The sequence below is a fragment of the Heterodontus francisci genome, chromosome 21 (genome assembly GCF_036365525.1).
Source record: "Heterodontus francisci isolate sHetFra1 chromosome 21, sHetFra1.hap1, whole genome shotgun sequence".
Lineage (NCBI taxonomy): Eukaryota > Metazoa > Chordata > Chondrichthyes > Heterodontiformes > Heterodontidae > Heterodontus > Heterodontus francisci.
Window position 1 is genome coordinate 65,306,656 of NC_090391.1, and position 15,795 is coordinate 65,322,450.

Here is a 15,795-nt window from a genome sequence, read left to right on the forward strand (position 1 = left end):
TAACACAGACACACACTTACACCAAGTAACAAAGACATACACTGACACCAAGTAACAAAGACAGGCACTGATACCCAGTAACACGGACACACACTTACACCAAGTCACAAAGACATACACTGTTACCCAGTCACACAGACACACACTTACACCAAGTAACAAAGACATACACTGACACAAAGTAACAAAGACATACGCTTACACCAAGTAACAAAGACGTACACTGACACCAAGTAACAAAGACATAAACTGATACCCAGTAACACATACAAACACTTACACCAAGTAACAAAGAAATGCACTGATACCCAGTAACACAGACACACACTTACACCAACTAACACAGACAGACACTGACACCAAGTAACAAAGACATACACTGACACCCAGGAACACAGATACACACTGACACCCAGTAACACAGAGAAACACTGACAACAAGTAACAAAGACAGACACTGATACCCAGTAACACAGACACACACTTACACCAAGTCACAAAGACATTCACTGACACCCAGTAGCAAAGACATGCACTGACACGCAGTAACAAAGACACACACTGACACCAAGTATTAAAGGCGTACACGTACACCAAGTAACACAGACACACAGTTACACCAAGTAACAAAGACATACACTGACACAAAGTAACAAAGACATACACTGATACCCAGTAACACAGACAAACACTTACACCAAGTAACAAAGACATACACTGACACAAAGTAACAAAGACATACACTTACACCAAGTAACAAAGACAGACACTGATACCCAGTAACAAAGACGTACACTGACACCAAGAAACAAAGACACACACTTACACCAGGTCACAAATACATACACTGATACCCAGTAACACAGACACACACTTACACCAAGTAACAAAGACATACATTGACACCAAGTAACAAAGACATACACTGATACCAAGTAGCTAAGACATACACTGACACCAAGTAACAAAGACACAAACTTACACCAAGTCACAAAGACATACACTGACACCCAGTAACAAAGACACACACTGACACCAAGTAACAAAAACATACACTGATACCCAGTAACACAGACACACCGTTACACAAAGTAACAAAGACGTACACTGACACAAAGTAACAAAGACAGACACAGACAACAAGTAACAAAGACATACACTTACACCAAGTCACAAAGACATACACTGACACCAAGTAACAAAGACATACACTGACACCAAGTTACAAAGACATACGCTTACACAAAGTAACACAGACATACACTTACACCAAGTAACAAAGACACACACTTACACGAAGTAACACAGACATACAGTGACACCAAGTAACAAAGACATACGCTGATACCCAGTAACACAGACACACACATACAACAAGTAACAAAGACAGGCACTGATACAAAGTAACACAGAAACACACTTACACCAGGTCACAAAGACACACACTGACACCCAGTAACAAAGACAGACACTGATACCCAGTAACACAGACACACACTTACACCAAGTAACAAAGACAGACACTGATACCCAGTAACACAGACACACACTTACACCAAGTCACAAAGACATACACTGACACCCAGTAACAAAGACATTGACTGACACCCAGTAACAAAGACACACACTGACACCAAGTAACAAAGACATACACTGACACCAAGTAACACAGACGCACACAGACACCAATTAACAAAGACATACACTTACACCAAGTAACAAAGACATACACTGACACCAAGTAACAAAGACATACACTGATACCCAGTAACACAGACACACACTTACACCAAGTCACAAAGACATACACTGACACCCAGTAACAAAGACATACACTTACACCAAGTAACAAAGACAAACACTGACACGAAGTAACAAAGACATACAATCATCACCAGTAACACAAACACGCACTGACACCCAGTAACAAAGACATACACTGACACCAAGTAACAAAGACAGACACTGATACCCAGTAACACAGACACACACTTACACCAAGTAACAAAGAAATGCACTGATACCCAATAACACAGACACATACTTACACCAACTAGCAAAGACATACACTGACACAAAGTTAGAAAGACATACACTGACACCCAGGAACAAAGACAAACACTGACACCAAGTAACAAAGACATACACTGACACCAAGTAACAAAGACACACACTTATACCAAGTATCAAAGACATACACTGACACCAAGTAACAAAGACATACACTGACACCAAGTAACAAAGACATACACTGATACCAAGTAGCTAAGATATACACTGACACCAAGTAACAAAGACACAAACTTACACCAAGTAACAAAGACATACACTGATACCCAGTAGCAAAGACATACACTGACACCAAGTAACAAAGACACAAACTTACACCAAGTAACACAGACATACACTGACACCAAGTAACAAAGAAATACTCTTACACCAAGTAACAAAGACAGACACTGATACCCAGTAACACTGTCACACACTTACACCATGTCACAAAGACATACACTGACACCCAGTAACAAAGACATACACTGACACCCAGTAACAAAGACACACACTGACACCAAGTAACAAAAACATACACTGATACCCAGTAACACAGACACACCGTTAACCAAGTAACAAAGACGTACACTGACACAAAGTAACAAAGACATACACAGACACCAATTAACAAAGACATACACTGATACCCAGTAACACAGACACACACTTACACGAAGTAACAAAGACACACACAGATACCCAGTAACACAGACACACACTTACACCAGGTATCACAGAAATACACAGACACCAACTAACAAAGACATACATGATACCCAGCAACACAGACAAACACTTACACCAAGTAACAAAGACATACACTGACACCAAGTAACAAACACAGACACTTACACCAAATAACACAGACATACACTGACACCAATTAACAAAGACATACACTTACACCAACTAACAAATACACACACTTACACCAAGTAACATTGACATGCACTGACACCAAGTAACAAAGACATGCACTTACACCAAGTAAGAAAGACGCACACTTACACCAAGTAACACAGACCTACACTGACACCAAGTAACAAAGACATACACTGATACCCAGCAACACAGACACACTCTTACACCAAGTCACAAAGACAGACACTGTTACCCAGTAACACAGACACACACTTACACCAAGTAACAAAGACATACACTGACACCAATTAACAAAGACATACAATTACACCAAGTAAAAAAGACATACACAGACACCAAGTAACAAAGACAGACACTGATACCCAGTAACACAGATACACACTGACACCCAGTAACACAGAGAAACACTGACACCAAGTAACAAAGACAGACACTGATACCCAGTAACACAGACACACACTTACACCATTTCACAAAGACATGCACTGACACCCAGTAGCAAAGACATGCACTGACACGCAGTAACAAAGACACACACTGACACCAAGTATTAAAGGCATACACGTACACCAAGTAACACAGACACACAGTTACACCATGTAACACAGACATACACTGACACCAAGTCACAAAGACATACACTGATGCCCAGTAACACAGACACACACTTACACCAAGTAACAAAGACAGACAGTGACACAAACTAACAAAAACATTCACTTACACCAAGTAACAAAGACAGACACTGACACCAAGTAACAAAGACACACACTTACACCAGATCACAAATACATACACTGATACCCAGTAACACAGACACACACTTACACCAAGTAACAAAGACATACATTGACACCAAGTAACAAAGACATACACTGATACCAAGTAGCTAAGACATACACTGACACCAACTAACACAGACATACACATACACCAAGTAACAAAGACATCCACTGATACCCAATAACACAGACAAACACTTACACCAACTAACACAGACAGACACATACAGCAAGTAACAAAGACAGACACTGATACCCAGTAACACAGACACACACTTACACCAAGTCACAAAGACATACACTGACATCCAGTAACAAAGACATGCACTGAAACCCAGTAACAAAGACACACACAAACACCAAGTCACAAAGACAGACACTGATACCCAGTAACACAGACACACACTTACACCAAGTCACAAAGACATGCACTGACACCCAGTAGCAAAGACATGCACTGACACGCAGTAACAAAGACACACACTGACACCAAGTATTAAAGGCATACACGTACACCAAGTAACACAGACACACAGTTACACCAAGTAACACAGACATACACTGACACCAAGTCACAAAGACATACACTGATGCCCAGTAACACAGACACACACTTACACCAAGTAACAAAGACATACACTGACACAAAGTAACAAAGACATACACTTACACCAAGTAACAAAGACAGACACTGACACCAAGTAACAAAGACACACACTTACACCAGGTCACAAATACATACACTGATACCCAGTAACACAGACACACACTTTCACCAAGTAACAAAGACATACATTGACACCAAGTAACAAAGACATACACTGATACCAAGTAGCTAAGACATACACTGACACCAAGTCACAAAGACATACACTGACACCCAGTAACAAAGACATACACTGACACCCAGTAACAAAGACGCACACTGACACCAAGTAACACAGACATACACTGATACCCAGTAACGCAGACACACCGTTACACCAAGTAACAAAGACGTACACTGACACAAAGTAACAAAGACATACACAGACACCAATTAACAAAGACATACACTGATATCCAGCAAACACAGACACACACTGACACCAAGTAACAAATGCATACACTTACACCAAGTAACAAAGACAGACACAGACAACAAGTAACAAAGACATACACTGATACCCAGTAACACAGACACACACTTACACGAAGTAACAAAGACACACACAGATACCCAGTAACACAGACACACACTTCCACCAAGTATCACAGACATACACAGACACCAACTAACAAAGACATACACTGATATCCAGCAACACAGACAAGCACTTACACAAAGTAACAAAGACATACACTGACACCAACTAACAAACACAGACACTGACACCAAATAACAGACATACACTGACACCAATTAACAAAGACACACACTTGCACCAACTAACAAAGACACACACTTACACCAAGTAACACAGACATGCACTGACACCAAGTAACAAAGACATGCACTTACACCAAGTAAGAAAGACACACACTTACACCATGTAACAGAGACCTACACTGACACCAAGAAACAAAGACATACACTGATACCCAGCAACACAGACACACTCTTACACCAAGTAACAAAGACAGACACTGATACCCAGTAACACAGACACACACTTACACCAAGTATCAAAGACATACACTGACACCAAGTAACAAAGACATACACTTACACCAAGTAACAAAGACTTACACTGACACCAAGTAACAAAGACATACACTTACACCAAGTCACAAAGACATACACTGACACCAAGTAACAAAGACATACACTGACACCAAGTAACAAAGACATACACTTACGCGAAGTAACACAGACATACAGTGACACCAAGTAACAAAGACATACACTGATACCCAGTAACACAGACACACACATACACCAAGTAACAAAGACAGGCACTGATACAAAGTAACACAGAAACACACTTACACCAGGTCACAAATACACACACTGATACCCAGTAACACAGACACACACTTACACCAAGTAACAAAGACAGACACTGATACCCAGTAACACAGACACACACTTACACCAAGTCACAAAGACATACACTGACACCCAGTAACAAAGACATAGACTGACACCCAGTAACAAAGACACACACTGACACCAAGTAACAAAGACATACACTGACACCAAGTAACAAAGACATACACTGACACCAATTAACAATAACATACACTTACACCAAGTAACAAAGACACACACTGACACCAAGTAACAAAGACATACACTGATACCCAGTAACACAGACACACACTTACACCAAGTCACAAAGACATACACTGACACCCAGTAACAAAGACATACACTTACACCAAGTAACAAAGACAAACACTGACACGAAGTAACAAAGACATACAATCATCACCAGTAACACAGACACGCACTGACACCCAGTAACAAAGACATACACTGACACCAAGTAACAAAGACAGACATTGATACCCAGTAACACAGACACACACTTACACCAAGTAACAAAGAAATGCACTGATACCCAATAACACAGACACATACTTACACCAACTAGCAAAGACATACACTGACACAAAGTAACAAAGACATACACTGACACCCAGGAACAAAGACAAACAATGACACCAAGTAACAAAGACATACACTGACACCAAGTAACAAAGACATACACTGATACCCAGTAACACAGACACACACTTACACCAACTAACACAGACATACACATACACCAAGTCACAAAGACATACACTGATACCCAATAACACAGACACACACTTACACCAACTAACACAGACAGACACTGACACCAAGTAAAAAAGACATACACTGACTCCCAGGAACACAGATACACACTGACACCCAGTAACACAGAGAAACACTGACACCAAGTAACAAAGACAGACACTGATACCCAGTAACACAGACACACACTTACACCAAGTCACAAAGACATACACTGACATCCAGTAACAAAGACATGCACTGACACCCAGTAACAAAGACACACACAAACACCAAGTCACAAAGACAGACACTGTTACCCAGTAACACAGATACACACTGACACCAAGTAACAAAGACATACACTGATAACCTGGAACACAGACACACACTTACACCAAGTTACACAGGCACACACTTGCACCAAGTAACAAAGACATACACTGACACCAAGTAACAAAGACATACACTGATACCCTGGAACACAGACACACACTTACACCAAGTAACACAGACATACACTGATACCCAGTAACACAGACACACACTTACACCAAGTAACACAGACATACCCTGACACCAAGTAACAAAGACATACACTGATACCCAGGAACACAGACACACACTTACACCACGTAACACAGACACACACTTACACCATGTAACAAAGACATACACTTACACCAAGTAACACAGACATACACTGACACCAAGTAACAAAGACATCCAATTACACCAAGTAACAAAGACGCACACTTACATCAAGTAACAAAGAAAGACACTGATACCCAGTAACACAGACACACACTTACACCAAGTAACAAAGACATACACTGACACCAAGTAACACAAACAAATACACACTGACACCCAGTTACACAGAGAAACACTAATAAATAGTAACAAAGACATACATTGACCCCAAGTAACACAGTCACACACTTACTCCCAGTAACAAAGACATACACTGAAACCAAGTCACAAAGAAGTACACTGATACCAAGTCACAAAGACATACACTGATACCAAGTAACACAGACATACACAAACACAAAGTAACAAAGGCATACAATTACACCAAGTAACAAAGACGCACACTTACACCAAGTAACAAAGAAAGACACTGATACCCAGTAACACAGACACACACTTACACCAAGCACCACAGACATACACTGACAACAAGTAACAAAGACATGCACTGACACCAAGTAACACAGACACACACTTACACCCAGTAACAAAGACAGACACTGACACCTTGTCACAAAGACATACACCTACACCAAGTATTTTGACATACACTGACACCAAGTAACAAAGACATACCCTGATACCCAGTAACACAGACACTCACTTACACCAAGAAACAAAGACATACACTGACAACAAGTCACAAAGACACACACTGACACCCAGTAACAAAGACATACACTGACACCAAGTCACAAAGACACAAACTGACACCCAGTAACAAAGACATACACTGACACCAAGTCACTAAGACATACACTGATACCCAGTAACACAGACACACACTTACACCAAGTAACAAAGACACACACTTACATCAAGTAACACAGACACACGCTGACACCAAGTAACAAAGACAGGCAATTACACCAAGTAACAAAGACATACAGTTACACCAAGTATTTTGACATACACTGACAATAAGTCACAAAGACATACACTGATACCCAGTAACACAGACACACACTTCCACCAAATAACACAGACATACACTGAGACCAAGTAACAAAGACATGCACTGATACCCAAATACACAGAGACACACTTACATCAAGTAACAAAGACAGACACTGATACCCAGTAACACAGACACACACTTACACCAAGTAACAAAGACATACACTGACACCCAGTAACAAAGACATACACTGACACCCAGTAACACAGACACACACGGACACCAAGTAACAAAGACACCGACTTACACCAAGTAACACAGACATACACTGACACCAAGTAACAAAGAAATACACTGATACCCTGGAACGCAGACACACACTTACACCAAGTAACACAGGCACATACTTACACCAAGTAACAAGGACATACACATACACCAAGTTACAAAGACATGCAATGACTCCCAGCAACACAGACACACACGGACACCAATTAACAAAGACACACTTTTACACCAAGTAACACATACACACACTGACACCCAGTAACACAGACACACACTTACACCAAGTAACAAAGACATACACTGATACCCAGTAACACAGACACACACTTACACCAAGTAACAAAGACATACACTTACACCAAGTAACACAGACATATACTGACACCAAGTAACAAAGACATACAATTACACCAATTAACAAAGACACACACTTACACCAAGCAACAAAGACTGACATTGATACCCAGTAACACAGACACACAATTACACCAAGTAACAAAGACATACACTGACACCAAGTAACACAAACAAGCACACACTGACACCCAGTAACACAGAGAAACACTAATAAACAGTAACAAAGACAAACACTTACACCAAGTAACACAGGCACATACTTGCACCAAGTAACAAGGACACACACATACACCAAGTTAAAAAGACATGCAATGACTCCCAGCAACACAGACACACACGGACACCAAGTAACAAAGACACACACTTACACCAAGTAACACATACACACACTGACACCCAGTACCACAGACACACACTTACACCAAGTAACACAGACATACACTGACACCAAACAACAAAGACAGACACTGATACCCAGTAACACAGACACACAATTACACCAAGTAACAAAGACATACACTGACACCAAGTAACACAAACAAACACACACTGACACCCAGTAACACAGAGAAACACTAATAAACAGGAACAAAGACATACACTGACACCAAGTAACACCGACACAAACTTACACCCAGTAAAAAAGACATACACTGACACCAAGTCACAAAGACATACACTGATACCATGTCACAAAGACATACACTGATACCCAGTAACACAGACACACACTTACACCAAGTAACAAAGACATACACTGACACCAAGTAACAAAGACATACACTTACACCAAGTAACAAAGACATACACTTACACCAAGTAACAAAGACAGACAATTACAACAAGTAACAAAGACATACACCTACACCAAGTATTTTGACATACACTGACACCAAGTAACAAAGACATGCACTGACACCCAGTAACACAGACACACACGGACACCAAGTAACAAAGACACATGCTTACACCAAGAAACACAAACACACACTGACACCCAGTAACACAGACACACACTTACACCAAGTAACACAGACATACACTGATACCCAGTAACACAGACACACACTTACACCAAGTAACACAGACATACCCTGACACCAAGTAACAAAGACATACACTGATACCCAGGAACACAGACACACACTTACACCAAGTAACACAGACACACACTTACACCATGTAACAAAGACATACACTTACACCAAGTAACACAGACATACACTGACACCAAGTAACAAAGACATCCAATTACACCAAGTAACAAAGACGCACACTTACATCAAGTAACAAAGAAAGACACAGATACCCAGTAACACAGACACACACTTACACCAAGTAACAAAGACATACACTGACACCCAGTTACACAGAGAAACACTAATAAATAGTAACAAAGACATACATTGACCCCAAGTAACACAGTCACACACTTACTCCCAGTAACAAAGACATACACTGAAACCAAGTCACAAAGACGTACACTGATACCAAGTCACAAAGAAATACACTGATACCAAGTAACACAGACATACACAAACACCAAGTAACAAAGGCATACAATTACACCAAGTAACAAAGACGCACACTTACACCAAGTAACAAAGAAAGACACTGATACCCAGTAACACAGACACACACTTACACCAAGTACCACAGACATACACTGACAACAAGTAACAAAGACATGCACTGATACCCAGTAACAAAGACATACACTTATACCAAGTAACACAGGCACGTACTTACACCACGTAACAAGGACATACACTTACACCAAGTTACAAAGACATGCAATGACTCCCAGTAACACAGACACACACGGACACCAAGTAACAAAGACACACACTTACACCAAGTAACACATCCACACACTTACACCAAGTAACACAGACATACACTGACACCAAGTAACAAAGACATACACAGATACCGAGGAACACAGGCACACACTTACACCAAGTAACACACACACTTACACCAAGTAACACAGGCACATACTTACACCACGTAACAAGGACATACACTTACACCAAGTTACAAAGACATGCAATGACTCCCAGTAACACAGACACACACGGACACCAAGTAACAAAGACACACACTTACACCAAGTAACACATACACACACTTACACCAAGTAACACAGACATACACTGACACCAAGTAACAAAGACATACACAGATACCGAGGAACACAGGCACACACTTACACCAAGTAACACAGACATACACTGACACCAAGTAACAAAGACATACACAGATACCGAGGAACACAGGCACACACTTACACCAAGTAACACAGACACACACTTACACCAAGTAACACAGACATACACTGACACCAAGTAACAAAGACATACACAGATACCGAGGAACACAGGCACACACTTACACCAAGTAACACAGACATATACTGACACCAAGTAACAAAGACATACAATTATACCAATGAACAAAGACACACACTTACACCAAGTAACAAAGACAGACACTGATACCCAGTAACACAGACACACACTTACACCAAGTTACAAAGACATACACTGACACCAAGTAACACAAACAAACACACACTGACACCCAGTAACACAGAGAAAAACTAATAAACAGTAACAAAGACATACACTGACACCAGGTAACACAGACACACACTTATACCCAGTAAAAAAGACATACACTGACACCAAGTCACAAAGACATACACCGATACCAAGTCACAAAGACATACACTGACAGCAAGTAACAAAGACACACACTTACACCAAGTAACACAGGCATACACTGAGACCAAGTAAAAAAGACATGCACTGATACCCAGTAACACAGAGACACACTTACACCAAGTAACAAAGACAGACACTGATACCCAGTAACACAGACACACACTTACACCAAGTAACAAAGACATACACTGACACCCAGTAACAAAGACATACACTGACACCCAGTAACACAGACCCACACGGACACCAAGTAACAAAGACATAAACTGATACCCAGAAACACAGACACACACTTACACCAAGTAACAAAGACAGACACTGATACCCCGTAACACAGACACACACTTACACCAAGTAACAAAGACATACACTGACACCCAGTAACAAAGACATACACTGACACCCAGTAACACAGACACACACGGACACCAAGTAACAAAGACACAGACTTACACCAAGTAACACAGACATACACTGACACCCAGTAACACAGACACACTTACACCAAGTAACACAGACATACACTGACACCAAGTAACAAAGACATACACTGATACCCTGGAACACAGACACGCACTTACACCAAGTTACACAGCACACACTTGCACCAAGTAACAAAGACATACACTGACACCAAGTAACAAAGACATACACTGATACCCTGGAGCACAGACACACACTTACACCAAGTTACACAGACATACACTGACACCAGGTAACAAAGTCATACAATTAGACCAAGTAACAAAGACAGACACTTACACCAAGTAACACAGAAAACACTGACACCCAGTAACACAGACACACACGGACACCAAGTAACAAAGACACACACTTACACCAAGTAACACATACACACACTGACACCCAGTAACACAGACACACACTTACACCAAGTAGCACAGACATACACTGACACCAAGTAACAAAGACATACACTGATAACCAGGAACACAGGCACACAGTTACACAAAGTAACACAGACATACACTGACACCAAGTAACACAGACATACACTGTTACCCAGGAACACAGACATACACTTACACCAAGTAACACAGACACACACTTACACCAAGTAACAAAGACATACACTTACACCAAGTAACACAGAGATACAATGACACCAAGTAACAAGGACATACAATTACACCAAGTAAAAAAGACACACACTTACACCAGGTAACAAAGACAGACACTGATACCCAGTAACACAGACACACACTTACACCAATTAACAAAGACATACACTGACACCAAGTAACACAAACAAACACACACTGACACCCAGTAACACAGGGAAACACTAATAAACAGTAACAAAGACATACACTGACACCAAGTAACACAGTCACACACTTGCACCCAGTAACAAAGACAGACACTGACACCATGTCACAAAGACATACACCTACACCAAGTATTTTGACATACACTGACACCAAGTAACAAAGACATACACTGATACCCAGTAACACAGACACTCACTGACACCCAGTAACAAATACATACACTGACACCAAGTCACAAAGACACAAACTGACACCCAGTAACAAAGACATACACTGACACCAAGTCACTAAGACATACACTGATACCCAGTAACACAGACACACACTTACACCAAGTAACAAAGACACACACTTACATCAAGTAACACAGACACACACTGACACCAAGTAACAAAGACAGGCAATTACACCAAGTAACAAAGACATACAGTTACACCAAGTATTTTGACATACACTGACACTAAGTCACAAAGACATACACTGATACCCAGTAACACAGACACACACTTCCACCAAGTAACACAGACATACACTGAGACCAAGTAACAAAGACATGCACTGATACCCAAATACACAGAGACACACTTACACCAAGTAACAAAGACAGACACTGATACCCAGTAACACAGACACACACTTACACCAAGTAACAAAGACATACACTGACACCCAGTAACAAAGACATACACTGACACCCAGTAACACAGACACACACGGACACCAAGTAACAAAGACACAGACTTACACCAAGTAACACAGACATACACTGACACCAAGTAACAAAGAAATACACTGATACCCTGGAACACAGACACACACTTACACCAAGTAACACAGGCACATACTTGCACCAAGTAACAAGGACATACACATGCACCAAGTTACAAAGACATGCAATGACTCCCAGCAACACAGACACACAAGGACACCAAGTAACAAAGACACACTTTTACACCAAGTAACACATACACATCCTGACACCCAGTAACACAGACACACACTTACACCAAGTAACAAAGACATACACTGATACCCAGTAACACAGACACACACTTACACCAAGTAACACAGACACACACTTACACCAAGTAACAAAGACATACACTTACACCAAGTAACACAGACATATACTGACACCAAGTAACAAAGACATACAATTACACCAATTAACAAAGACACACACTTACACCAAGTAACAAAGACAGACACTGATACCCAGTAACACAGACACACAATTACACCAAGTAACAAAGACATACACTGACACCAAGTAACACAAACAAACACACACTGACACCCAGTAACACAGAGAAACACTAATAAACAGTAACAAAGACACACACTTACACCAAGTAACACAGGCACATACTTACACCAAGTAACAAGGACACACACATACACCAAGTTACAAAGACATGCAATGACTCCCAGCAACACAGACACACACGGACACCAAGTAACAAAGACACACACTTGCACCAAGTAACACATACACACACTGACACCCAGTACCACAGACACACACTTACACCAAGTAACACAGACAGACACTGACACCAAGTAACACAGACACACACTGATACCCAGTAACACAGACACACAATTACACCAAGTAACAAAGACATACACGGACACCAAGTAACACAAACAAACACACACTGACACCCAGTAACACAGAGAAACACTAATAAACAGGAACAAAGACAGACACTGACACCAAGTAACACCGACACACACTTACACCCAGTAAAAAAGACATACACTGACACCAAGTCACAAAGACATACACTGATACCCAGTAACACAGACACACACTTACACCAAGTAACAAAGACATACACTGACACCAGGTAACAAAGACATACACTTACACCAAGTAACAAAGACAGACAATTACAACAAGTAACAAAGACATACACCTACACCAAGTATTTTGACATACACTGACACCAAGCAACAAAGACATGCACTGACACCCAGTAACACAGACACACACGGACACCAAGTAACAAAGACACATGCTTACACCAAGAAACACATACACACACTGACACCCAGTAACGCAGACACACACTAACACCAAGTAACACAGACATACACTGATACCCAGGAACACAGACACACACTTACACCAAGTAACACAGACACACACTTACACCAAGTAACACAGACATACACTGACACCAAGTAACAAAGACATCCAATTACACCAAGTAACAAAGACGCACACTTACATCAAGTAACAAAGAAAGACACTGATACCCAGTAACACAGACAAACACTTACACCAAGTAACAAAGACATACACTGACACCAAGTAACACAGTCACACACTTACTCCCAGTAACAAAGACATACACTGAAACCAAGTCACAAAGACTAACACTGATACCAAGTCACAAAGACATACACTGATACCAAGTAACACAGACATACACAAACAACAAGTAACAAAGGCATACAATTACACCAAGTAACAAAGACGCACACTTACACCAAGTAACAAAGAAAGTCACTGATACCCAGTAACACAGACACACACTTACACCAAGTACCACAGACATACACTGACAACAAGTAACAAAGACATGCACTGATACCCAGTAACAAAGACATACACTGACACCCTGGAACAGAGATACACACTTTCACCAAGTATTACAGACATACACTGACACCAAGTAACAATGAAATACACTGATACCCTGAAACACAGACACACACTTACACCAAGTAACACAGGCACATACTTACACCACGGAACAAGGACAGACACTTACACCAAGTTACAAAGACATGCAATGACTCCCAGTAACACAGACACACACGGACACCAAGTAACAAAGACACACACTTACACCAAGTAACACATACACACACTTACACCAAGTAACACAGACATACACTGACACCAAGTAACAAAGACATACACTGATACCAAGTAACACAGACACACACTTAGACCAAGTAACACAGACATACACTGACACCAAGTAACAAAGACATACACAGATACCGAGGA